The sequence below is a fragment of the Rhinolophus sinicus genome, linkage group LG04 (assembly GCF_036562045.2).
Source record: "Rhinolophus sinicus isolate RSC01 linkage group LG04, ASM3656204v1, whole genome shotgun sequence".
Taxonomy (NCBI): domain Eukaryota; kingdom Metazoa; phylum Chordata; class Mammalia; order Chiroptera; family Rhinolophidae; genus Rhinolophus; species Rhinolophus sinicus.
The window spans coordinates 139,700,821-139,713,869 of record NC_133754.1 but is presented as its reverse complement, the minus strand read 5'-3'; the positions used below and the strand labels follow the sequence as shown (position 1 = coordinate 139,713,869).

At 39.3% G+C, this 13,049-nt stretch overlaps 1 long non-coding RNA gene across 1 annotated transcript; it reads right to left on the bottom strand.

Moving 5' to 3' along the window:
- Nucleotides 1–769: 769 nt before the first annotated feature.
- On the bottom strand, nt 770–8,960 carry LOC141571342 (uncharacterized). The gene is made up of 3 exons (XR_012496104.1): nt 7,238–8,960; nt 2,267–2,325; nt 770–1,047 (listed from the first exon to the last, which is right to left on the bottom strand). It is a non-coding gene; the product is annotated as an uncharacterized LOC141571342 (long non-coding RNA).
- Nucleotides 8,961–13,049: the final 4,089 nt, after the last annotated feature.

Below are 13,049 nucleotides of genomic sequence, written 5' to 3'. Positions count from 1 at the left end.
TTCAAAAGTTCCAGAACTGTGCACTTTTAAAAGGTAGGTTTTACTCTATGTAAATTATACCTTTAAAAAGACTGGAAAGAATTGCCTAGTCTCTTGTCTGTCTCTCCACAGCTCTCTGTGTGAGGGGATTTTGTGTTTCTCACGCCATTGCCTCTCCTAGCATCTAGCACTGGGCCTGACGTGGCACAATTTGTTAAAAGAATGCATCTTGCTCTTTTTTTCTCAGATGTTACCTGTCATCTCACCACCTACAGTTGCTTTAAACAATCCAGTAGTCTCTGAACATTTTCTCCATAGAACTACTCAGAATTAAGGTTTTTTCTGTTTCTTTTGGCTGTGAGTTGATAGCCGTACTCTCAAGATGAGACAAATATATTAATCAGTGCTTTCTGAATATACTAAGCATAACAAATTCCTGGAGTGCTGCTTAAAACACACACACACACACACACACACACACACACACACACATACACACACACACGTTACAAGTTTCTGGAACCCAGTCCAGGTCCACCAAATCTGAATTTCCAGGGAAGGGCCTGGGAATCTGTATATTTAACAAGTGTCGTGGAAAATTCTCATGGTCAAGCATGGAAAGCAGAAAGATGGAAGAACTGGTGCTGGGACACCTCAGCACCAGCTTTTAGGACAACGGGTCATCTCCCGAATCCGTGTTTCCCATGTGATCCTTGTACCCAAGTCTCCCTCCCTCTTGATGAATCATTCACTCATTGATTCCATTTGAGAAATATGTATTGCGCACCTACTCCGTGCTCCGGCACAGTGAGAACACAACAAACAAATCAACAAAATAAGTTCAACCACTGATGGGTGATGTGAAGGAAATACAACAGGGTGACATGCTAGTCCCTGGGCCAGGTGCTACTTAAATAGAACAGTCAGGAAGGATGCAGTCTTCGTTGATTTCTGGCGCCAAGCTCAGGCAAATTTCTCACAGGAAGCATAGTTGGAAAGCCACAGACATATGCTGCGGTCCCTGCGTTGCCGTAAACAGCCGCCGCAGACTGGCCTCAGTGTCCTCATCTGTAAAATGAGGAGGTAGATCTAAATGTTCATCTCTAAGGACCCTCCTAGGCCTTACATTTTATGTCTCTAGAGTTTATTATTGTAATCAAATAAAACTAATCTGATACATATTTAATGATATACATAATTGTTATTGTGCTGCATGATAATTAGCTATCAATGGTAAGCAGTTTTACATAAATGACTGTAATTAGTATTTCTTATACACAGCGAACCCAAGTTGTTGTTTTTTTTCTCTCTCCTCGCTTTTTTCTTCTGCAATTAGCATCGGGGTTGTCTGTTCTTCTATAGTATGTATCATTCCATGATAATCCATGTCCTTCTCGCTTCCACACGCAGGTAGGAAAATTGGCACTTTAAAATATAAGGATCCGGTATATTATCTCCTAAGAAAACATACCAGCCCTGAGACTGCTATATTACCGCGTTCCTTACCACACCACCAAGGGGCCTTTGGGATTCTAGAAGGACCAGAAGGAACCACAAAAAAGTTAGACCACTGGAATTTTCTGGAAGGGATGGAAAATCCAACAGGGCAGACTGAGCATGAAGGTGGACCCAATATCTTTGGCTTCTGGGACTCTGGCCGCGGAAGGGACGGTGTATTAGTTTTCTGGGGCTGCCACAGCAAACTACCATAGACTAGGTGGCTTAAACAACAGAAATTTATTTTCTCACAGTTCTAGAGGCTCAAAGTTCAAGATCAAGGTGTCAGTTGGTTTGGTTTCTTCAGAGGCCTCTCTCCTTGGCTTCCAATGGCCGCCTTCCCTGTGTGTCTTCACATGATCTTTCAGTCTGTGTGTACATGCTTCTGGTACCACTATGTCCAAATTTCCTCTTCTTATAAGGACACCAGTCAGATTGACTTAAGGCTTACTCTAGAGATCTCATTTTAATTTAATCAACTCTTTAAAGACCTTACCTACAAATGTTGTTACATTCTAAGGTATTTGGGGTTAGAACATCAGCATATGAATTTTGAGGGGAATGCAACTTAGCCATAACAGAAGTGAAACTGAGAAAGAACTAATGCTCTAAATATACAAAAACCAGGAAGGCAGTCCTTGCCTTCAGGTCTAACAATTTCCAGAACTTCCTTCCTGAAACCCCTCAACTACAAGGGTCATTCCTCCAGCTAATGACTAGCACCTAATATACCTCAAACAAACCCTCCCTTTTCACAAGCAAGAATGAAAGTATTAAAAGATGCAAATACCTGGGAGAGTGAGCCCTTTGGGTGAGGAAGAATTCTTGGCAACTTGTCAAAGCCCTTCCCTGTTTTGGTAGAAAGAGGACAGAAAGCTGAAGGTGAACTTGGCCAACTTTGAAGTTTGCTGAACAGTCTCTGTTGATCTTCTGCTCTGGCCCGTTCATGGTAAAGCAGACAAGATTTTGGTCAGCTGAGTGAGCTGGCATGAAGCAGGCCCCAGTGGGCGCACAGGTTCATGCTTTCTTCTGCACTCTCTGCTCTGGCATCAGGGCCCCTCTGCCTCCCTAAAAGCAAACTGTCGTTCTAATGGTGTGATCTGAAAACAGGGACCCCAGGATGAGAGAAGCTTGCTAGCAAGCACTTAAAACAAGTCATCAATGAAAGAAAGCTCCCAAACCTCCCAAAACAGTTTTCAAAGGGCCCAGAGTAGCAACCTATACTCTTAACAAACAAAATGGATTTCCCTTATGCTGCCTGGCCTTTGCACAGCACAATAGGCATGAGAGCACTTTGTCATGAATGAAAATAGAAACATAAGCAAAGCAGATCCAGGGACAGAATTGGAAAAATATGAATGTGTAATGCGAGAAAAGGATTTTACCTTAATTTGGTGTTTTAATACTATAGGCTTTCTTCCTCTTCTTCTCTTTTTGATGCTCCTGATCTAAAAATAGAAGACTTAGATTTCACTCTTCCTCCTCTATTGATGTGCCTGTGAGGTGCTCGTGTAACCTCTCTGGGCATGGTTTCTGCCTCCTTCGCTTACGGGATTAGAAAACACTGTCTCTGAGATGCCACTCGGATATTTTCTTTGCAAATATATGTTGACAAAATAAGGACTGGTTCAAATAATTAATAGGGCAAAACTTAGTTACTGTTGTACATTTCTGGTTAGATGTCTCAGCTAACTTATAGCCACTAAAGTCTCATATTCTGTTTCTGATGAAACCCATGATTACTCATCTATAAAATGGGAATAAAATCTGTCTCACTGGGTTTTTCTGAGGGTTAAATTAAATAAAGGATGTAGATGAGACAATGGCTACTGCACAGCAGATTCTGAGTAAGTGTTAGTTCTTTTCTTATTAACCTTGGTAACCCCCTTGGTGCCTGGTTTGATTGGTGTGCAGTAGATATTTGACAGGTTGTGAAAGTAGCATGGAGGTACCACTCTGGTAAGTACCTAATGCAAATACAGACCAAAGGGACTAAAGTGTGCCAAACGAGGTGGTGATGGAGTTGTCTACCCTCTTCCTCTCTATAACACAATGCCTGGTACCTACACACACATACTCAGGCATTCTATGAACTTCAATTTCCAGCTGTCATATTTCAATGTATTTTTCAGGACCATGTTGACCACAATGGAACTGGATGTCCTGGGAAAGGCCAAGAACTGGAAAAGATATTCCAGGTGATTATCAGTAAAATAGGAGGCCAAACTGTGTTCCAAGGAGCAGACAGAAAAGTATGGTCAGCAGCAGCAGCAGAAGTATAATCATTATTGAGTCCTTGAATACATTACGAGTCATTTTATTTTGTCATCACAACTCTTCAAAGTGGTGTTAATGTTCCGTCTTTTTGATAAAGGAATGTAGCTAGAGAGGTTAAGAATCTTGTCCAAGGTCACAGAGCTTGTGAATAGTAGAGCCTAGATTTGAATGCAAGACTCCTTTTCTCCAAAGCCATTGAGTGCTATACTTCAGTGATGGATGATCCGGGAACAGGCTGACTTTAGAACTATAGATTTGCATTAGAGATATTGGTCAGGTGGTACGGGGTGATCAAGGCACTAATCTAGATAAAAATAAATCTCCAAAGTTAGGCAAAAGCCAGGCAAAAACAAGGAGGGTCCCCTAACAGATTACTAAGGCAGGATCTCAGACCCTGAGAGCTAGGGTACTAACGCTCAGAACAAGGCCTAGGAAGAATCTAGGGACAAGGCAGGAACATAATTGTAATAATTAAGGTAAAAGGTCTGAGGTAAATGAGCAGCCAGAATGACTCCATGTGCGACATATTGAGCAGAAGCTCCTCATATTACGACCGTGGTATCTCCTAGAACCTAGCATGCAGCTGAAATCTACAAAAGGATGGGAGCGGTACAAGGACGTAAAGTGTTTCCTACTGGGACGAGAAATGTTCCAGAACAATCCAGTTCTGGTTCACTGGAAGTCTTGGTGATCAGACAAGACGTATTTCCCAAAGGATTTGAGAGACAAGCTTTGGTGCCACCCATTGTCATCAATTTTATCCACAGAATGTTTGTGCATGTGGCAGACAATCCCACGAAATAAGGACTATGTTTCATTCTTTGTATTACAGAGGCCTTTCTAAAAAGAGCCTCACAGAACCCTCTGCTTCCTAATCTAAATAGAACACATCATCTAAACTGAGCCTTCTTAATGCCCATCTAAGCATAGCATTCTACAAAAACTAAAATCTGACATTCAAATAAGCATTACAAAGTAATTTAAATATAGTGAAACCTCCCAAAGGCATCAAAGAAAGCATATTACATTCTATGACATAGAAAGATTCTCAAGCTCTCCTTCACCTGTCTGTCTCACCCAAGTCCCATTTATTACTGTTGCTTCTTGTCCCCACCCAAATATTTCTTCCTCCTTCATCCCCAACTGTCTAAATATTCCCACTCATGACACAAGGCAGAAGGAGAAAAGCTATAAATAATCAGCACTATCTAATATTTTGCCCCTAACACAAACTTTCTGGGTGAATTGTGAACAGAGAGCAAACTAACCTTGGCTATTGTTTATTGCCTGGTTTTGCTCCCCATGTTACTCTTCTTCCAAAATGTCTCCCTCCCATTGTCACCAATTAGATACACTCTTTCATTCTATCAGCCGAACATCTAGTAAAGTCTTGATTTTGAACAGTGCATAGTGAAGTGAGAGATGTATAAGACACAAGCTCTCCTCTTAACAAACTTAGAATTGAGTAGAGATGATAGAACACACACTGAAATTACAACAAGAAAATATTTTAAGTGACTGGTCCATAAGATGTGGGTTAAGATCCAAGATATTCTGGAGGATCCACTGACACAAGTCACACAGTATACTTTCTGCTTACTCCTACCTCCATCCCCAAGATACACGTGCAATCCTTTTTTTCTTTATTTTTCTATTTACATATCCCAACTTATTTTTCCAGTGAAATCATCTTAAAGGAAAATGAAATCAGATCAAAATATACATACGTCCAGACTTGAAGGGAAGGAAGCACTAAAAGAGAAAGCTAGGAGTGTTTGTAGAAAGGAGAGAAAATTTTAACTTACAGCCTTGTGACAAGAACCAAAAACCCTCAAGAATGTTATGTTATCAGTCAATCTTGCTGATCTAGTCTCTACAGTGACTATCACCAAGATGATTTCTAAAAACCAATCTGATTATGTCTCATATTAAATGTCTCATTAGTTTTGAGATTCCCCTTGTCTCCCGATTATGCCCAAATGCCTTAATATTACTCACAAGTTCATTTTTGATTAGACTCCCTCCTATCTCCCTAGCCACGTATCCTACCACTCATCATTGCGTGCATATGTTCTGCCTCAATCCTGTAATACGTAGTCATTTGCAGTAATGGGTAGCCTCTGCCTTCTGAGCTTACTCCATTCATGTCCTTATCACGCTGCACTGTAGTTGCGTTTTCCCAAGTTATTCACCCACAAGACAATAAGCCCCACGCAAACCTGGGCTAGGTCTACCATATCCTCCATTGTATCCCTCAGAGCCTATCTCAGTGCCAGGAATATAGTAAATATTTCATGAACATTACTTGAATGAATAATTAAAAATTTAAGGAAATCTTTCCCTATCTTTAGTTGGGTTCCCTGGAAACATACTTTCAGGTGGAGATGTTCATGCAGAAGGTTCATTGGGAAATAAGCAAATTAGCACTCCACAGAGGAATAAATTGAACTGTAATGTGGATCCCATAAGGAGCTTTGAAGCTGAGATAACTCTCCAGAGTTTTCTCTACTAGAGGCACAAAGCCCAGGGTTTTGAAACCCTGGGTCTCCTAGTTATAAATGCTAGATGTTTCCAAGGAGGAGGTATCACCTTGGATGCTTCATCTCCCTTTGGACATGGGCAATTCCTAGAAAAGGAAATGCACCTCCAGCCTGGGATTCAGAATGATACACGTGGGACAAAGCCACCTCCCAGACGAGTAAGAGAGATGTCTATCATTGTGTAGCACAGTGATTTTTTAGCTGCTGATTATGCAGAATAAGCTGACTGATAAAATACTGACCTATTAGCTGTGTAGCTTTGTAGCCTTAGTTTCTTTATCTTCCTCAAAGAGTATAGAATATCCCCCTCTCTCTGAGATGTAAGGAAGATTAAGTAAAACAATGTGTGGAAAAATCCTGACATGTGACTGGTACAATATGGATGCCTGTACATTAAAAATTAATCAATATCCTCCCCTCCAGACTTGGTGGTCAACAATGACTTTCCATACTAATGTGAGTTCCAAGAGTAATAAGATTTTTGTCAAAAAATGATCACCCTTGCCAAAGAGAAGGGGCAGGTATCCAAGTTGACTTGGCAATTGCCTTCATCATTTCGAATTTTAACACAAGCTACAGAAATGTAATTTCTTAGGTACCCTGATAAACTAGAGCCAGAAAAACCGGCAAATCTAGTTCCATTGTTTCTTCATGGGACTACTATCTTTAGAAATATAACCTTATTTCAGCAGTGCACTTAGGATAACCCATGTCCCTTGAGAAATAACTGGCTTTTGTTTATGACGAGCCAGAATGCATGCACATGCATTCACACTGTACTATACACACTGCCCTTCATCAAGCCAGGCTTTTGTTCATCAAAATAATAGTAAAGGGTGGCATGAAGCCATTCTCTGCAAAATAATTCATTACAAACAAAATCGTCCAAATGCCAGTTCCTCTGCCCAGAATGACCTCCAGCGGGATAGCTCCCGAAGACTCACCTGCAGCCGTCAGTGGCAGTAAAACAACATTAACTCCAACAATGCTTATTGCCTTGCCAGGCTGCCACTGGCATTGGCTAATCCTTTTTATACCTTTCTATTCTGAAGCTGACCTTTAATCCTTGCAATCAGAATGCCAACAGTTCAACAGCTCAAGTAACGGTTTCTGAGGCTGTGGTAATGAGCTGGGTAACACCTCCCAAAATATAGCCCCCCCTTTTCAGGAATAATCTGAAGGGAAAGTTTGACCAATGCCTTTATATAGACCTGGGGTAGCTAGTCCATGGAAAAAATGATGCGACTGTTTAAAGAAAACAAGCTTACTGAAAGTATGAATCCCAGTCTACAAAAACAGGATGTGTTTGTGTGATGACTATCTCTTTCTTTGTTTTCTTAAATCCACACAGTGTGGCAAGAAATTTAGTCCTGTCATTATCAGAATTCATCCCAGGATTAGACTAAGCTCTTAAAGTCTTACAAAGGCCAAGACGTCAGGAAGGCTTTTCCTGGTATGGGTCCATGCTAGTTACTTCCAGGATACCCATTATCCCAGTCTGCATCCCCTTGAAGCCTTTGGTCTCATCTGCCCCACACATGATGTCTCAGAGTCTGTGCCAAGGGCTGGCACCCCAGTGCCTGGGGACCAGCCTTCCAAAGGACATTACACGGCCACCTCCTCAGAAGTCTTATAGCTTGCTCTGAGTTTGGCCACAAAGAGAGCATGAGTCCTGGGCTCCTCCCATGTCACTCCCACTGTTACTTCTGACTCAGTCTGATCTCTGACCTCTCTTTTTAGCATCTCAGCAAAGTTTACCCTCCTTCTTTCCAATTATCTTCAAAGACTATCTCTCTCCTCTAGCTGCTTATCTCTTCAAACTGTTTTGACTTTGAAAATAAATGACAGAAAATTCCTGCAAGTATCTTCAGTCTTGGTAGAAATTCCTGTGTGTAGGTTTGGGTTGAGAGTGAGGGAAGAAGAAAAAGAACACAAAGCAACATCTCAGAATATTACCGCACCACAGGTTGATTATTTTATTATTTCTAAAACACTCGATTCCTTTAAAGAAACAATAGAGTGGGTGGTTGAGTTGTGGACATATGGGAATGGAAAGGAAAACCGGATACAGAACCTGCCTCTTAAATTAAACATCAGGAATTAAATTAAATTAAGCCTTAGTGGGTGTTGCAGAAAGCAATACCTGAGGCAATGGCTTGTGCAGAAAACGTACTAGGAAGTGCACTCCCAGGACGCTAGTGAGAGACTGGCTGGGCAGGGAAGTGAGACATCCAATAGGAGCCACTGTTGAGGTGGCCACCTCTAAGTGACTGATTGCCCAGTGTCACGGGACCATCTCCTAAGAGGCTGAATAAACTCCATGTCATCACCATTCATGCTGCGGGGGAGAGAAGGGCAAACGCATCCACCACTTTACATCTCTCACCGATCAAAACTCACGCCATGAGGCCTAAGTCCTCCACAGTTGCCTCTGTACATGCCCGAGTGCCACGCACAGCGCTGTAGGATCCACGCCTGAACATCAACAGAGAAGCCCTGGGACTGGAGCCAACAGGCTCTCAGCTGGCACCAGTGGGCAGCTGGTTGGAACCCACAGAACTGTTCACCTCAGAGACATCTGGAACCTGAAATATATGAGCCAAGAGAGAGTATCAGAAGGAGGACTGAAGAGGTGTGTCACAAAGTGATGTGTGATGTGCACTAAAAGGAGCGGGTTTTTAGCAAAAATACTAGGATAGCTTTGTTCAATATATATATGTGTGTGTACATGTTATATCAATTGTATACACAATATATAATGTATAACTAATATATAACTAATATAATATATAAATACATAAAATAATATGTGTAAAATAAATACAAATATATAATAAATATAAAATGTAATATACAAGCAATATAATTATATATATTTTATGTACATGTATATTACACTCTAAATCTAAATTAGCATTGTCTCTGTCAAAGTTGCCATTCATTCGTTCATTTAATCATGCATTCATAACCATTTGGTGGATTCCTAGTCTGGCACTGAGCAGAACAGGTGAATTCTTGGTTCAAGGATGATATTGTTTGAAAAAAATATTTGTGAAACTTTTAAAATTACCTTAAAGGTGAGCATTGAATTCTTTTTTCTTTTTTAATGATTTTAATGTCTTTAATCATCTCAAATTTTTCTTCTTATGGATCCATTCAACTTTTTGGAATTATTAGGGGGAAAAACATTCAGATCAAGAAACAGTGGGCAGTCCACCCGGGTAATAACGTTATGAAGTCAAAAGAGAGATATATAAATATAAAAACATGAGACTATGTTCCTTGTAGGATTTGGGAGTATGCTTTCTAGAAATTCTGAACAATTATTATATGGAGTATGTGCATTTTAAAAAATAGAGTTTATTTATATTTCCTGAGGGTCACCTCTTTTTAATGTGAGAAGCATTACTCTGAAGAGACAGCAAGATAAGTGCTAAGTTACTTTCTTTACAATCTTCCCTCTTCTTCTATGACATATCAGGAAGCTATGACAATCCTAAAAATGCTGACATTTTTCTCACTTAAGAATTATGATAGAAATAAAAGAGATTTCTTCTCCTTGCTCAGAAAGTATACAAAAAACTATATAGTCTCCTTCTAAACTGGAAAATCACTTGCGTTGGAGACTCCAGATGACAGTTTATTATCTTTGCAAAAAAAATTTTTAACAGAGATATTCTACTATGACCCCCCATACCCTAAAATTTGAAATGAAGTATAATACCAACTTTAAAAATTATATCCAGTGTATTTCATGCTCATCAATCATTCCCTTAGTCTTTTCCACAAATATCAACATGTACTTCAAACAATATATTTGAGGATCTTTAAAATTATATGCCTCCATTATATAAATGAGGAAAACTGAGGCCCAGAGAAAAAGAATCTTAGCTAAATCCTCTTTATTAATTTACTTCTTGGTCCAGGGATTTTTCTTACATAAAATGACTCACAGGAGGCATTTTTTTAAAAAGTAATTGAAACATATTTACTCATTTCCTCCTTTGTCACATAAGGCCAGCCCTCTTTTGTAGAACAATTCCTCTCTGCCTCAAAGTTTGCTTAAGCTCATTATTTCATTGCTCAGCCAAACAAAAAACATCCAGTTAACCAGGCTCCTTAGGTAACAACTTACTGATCAGAACTTTTTATTCAGGCATAGCACTTGGGGCCTGAACTCCAACCTTATACTGCCATCACCCCAACAGATTTCAGAAATACAGAGTATTTATGGGACATATTATATCAAATATGGTTTTCTCCATCTCGTTTCCTATTTGGATATGTTGATATTTTATATTAAAAATAAGATTTACTTTTCTGCATCTTCATCCACTTATTAAACAAATATTAAGTATTCAGATCCTACTTAAAGTGTCGGACTCTAGTCTAATCAAAATATCATCAACATCGCTCTAAGTTACAAAATATAGTTCTGAAACATTGTTTCAGATGGTTGGTAATATGATAGTGCATGAGATTGCATTATGTGATTTTACCAAGGTGTGTTTAACAAGTTTCCTATTATTGAAGAGTAACTATTCTGATAGTCTACCACTTTGTACTGATGAGAAGCTTATTTATATCAATTAGCCTACGGTAAAATTGATTTCATTATGTGTCATTTCACTCAAAGTCACAGAACCTGTTGACAATTTTAAGTGAGGACTTACATATACAGAGGGTGCAAAAAAATGTATACAGATTTTAAGAAAGGAAAACTGTATTAAAATTGTAATACTCAATATATACCGATAACAAAAGATGAATACAAGTCACGTTTGACTTCTGCAATTACAAGAGATACTCCAAGTGGTCACCATCAGCGTCCAGACACTTCTGATTATGGCGAACGACTGCTTGAGCAATGCTGACCAAAGTGTCCACTTGTATACATGTTTTTGGCACCCACGGTATATGGAAACTTATGGGGAATTGTGGTAGATACTCCCTTAGCTTATCTCCACAGTAAAATTAAACTCTATAGAGTAAAATTCTGTGGCACAGTGATGCACCCCACAATAATACAAAATCACAACTGAAAATTGGCTCCCATGCTCTTCCCAGCTCCCATCTGTGAGTTGAAGTTCTTCACTTTTTCAGGAGAAGAGATGTGACTAGGAAGTGACTGAGATTTTCTCAGTTCAGTGGATGGTCAGCTGCATACCATAAATGCTTCACTGTTATTATGTAACAGTACATATAGCCTGAAAAATATTATTTTTAATTTTTTCATTAGTTTCAGGTGTACAAAGCAACATAATAGTTAGACATTTATACCCCTTACAAAGTGATAACCCCTCCACTCCCAAGCTACTACCCGTCTGATATCTTTATAGCTGTTATAATGCCATTGACTATATTCCTTATGTTATACTCCACCTCCCTTGATGATATATAGTTATAGATATAGATATAAATATATAGATATAGATATAGATATATAGATATAGATATTTTCTTATGGTTGACATACAGTATTATTCTACTTCAGCTTCAGTTGTACGGTACATTGGTCATACATCTACCCCTATGTTTATTGCAGTGCTATTCACAATAGCTAAGATATGGAAACAACTGAAATGCCCATTGATAGATGATTGGTTAAAGAAACTGTGGTACATTTATACATTGGAGTATTACTCAGCTATAAAAAAAGAATGAAATCTTACCATTTGCAACAACATGGATGGACCTTGAGAATATTATGCTAAGTGAAATTAGTCACTCTGAGAACAACAAATACCATATGATCTCACTTATATATGGAATCTAAACAGCAGAATAAATGAGCAAACAAAACAGAAATGGACTCAGAGATATAGGAAAAAAACTATTGGTTGCTAGATGGGAGGGGGAGGGGATGGGGGAGAAGGTAAAGGAATTAAAAAGAGCAAATTACTAGACACAGTATAGTCATGGGAATATGAAATACAGAATGGGGAATATAATCAAAAATGTTGCAAAGATTATGTAAGGTGCCAGATGGGCACTGGACTTATCAAGAGGATCACTTCAAAATATTATTTTTCTTAACCACAAAGCAATGCAGTCCTGCATTTTATGCAGTTACATTTTGAACCTCACTAATCATATTATAGCCAAGTTTTACTGCACTCACTTCCTCAGCCTCCCTTGAGCCTAGGGTTTGTCGTTTGATAGAGTTCTGACCAATCCGACCTAATCATGAGCCTGTTGGGAAGGTTTGAGAGAAAGCTTTTGTTCTTCAAAAAAGGGGACCTATGCAGCTATTGCATTTACTCCATCTCCCCCTACCCCCTACTTCCCTTCTATGAAGCCTTGAAAGAGGATTTGCTGTTGTAGCTATGGTGACCAACTCACCACCAAAGGCAAAAAAAGATAAGAAAAAGGCAGTCCTGACATAATTGAGACCCTGAACTAAAGCCAGCAGCTGCCTACCCCTACAATTCAAATCATGCAAGAATAAACATTTGTATATTTAAGTCACTCTTCGTCAGAGTTTCTGTTACTTGCAACCAAAATTATTACTGATTAAAACAGGGAGGGACTGTATTTCCCACTGAAGTAGGTGTAAAATGTATGAGGATTGCATTTTGGAACTCTACTTGTGGGGTTCCGAATAGCTGAACGTTCAGATCACTAAATATAAAGTCAAACATCTCAACTACTTATAGATGAGCAAACTGAGGCCCAAGGAAGGAAAGTGATTTGCCTGTGGTTCTGTATCTCGCAAGGACTAGCCCTGGGTAAAGGATTATATGTGCATGCATCGTT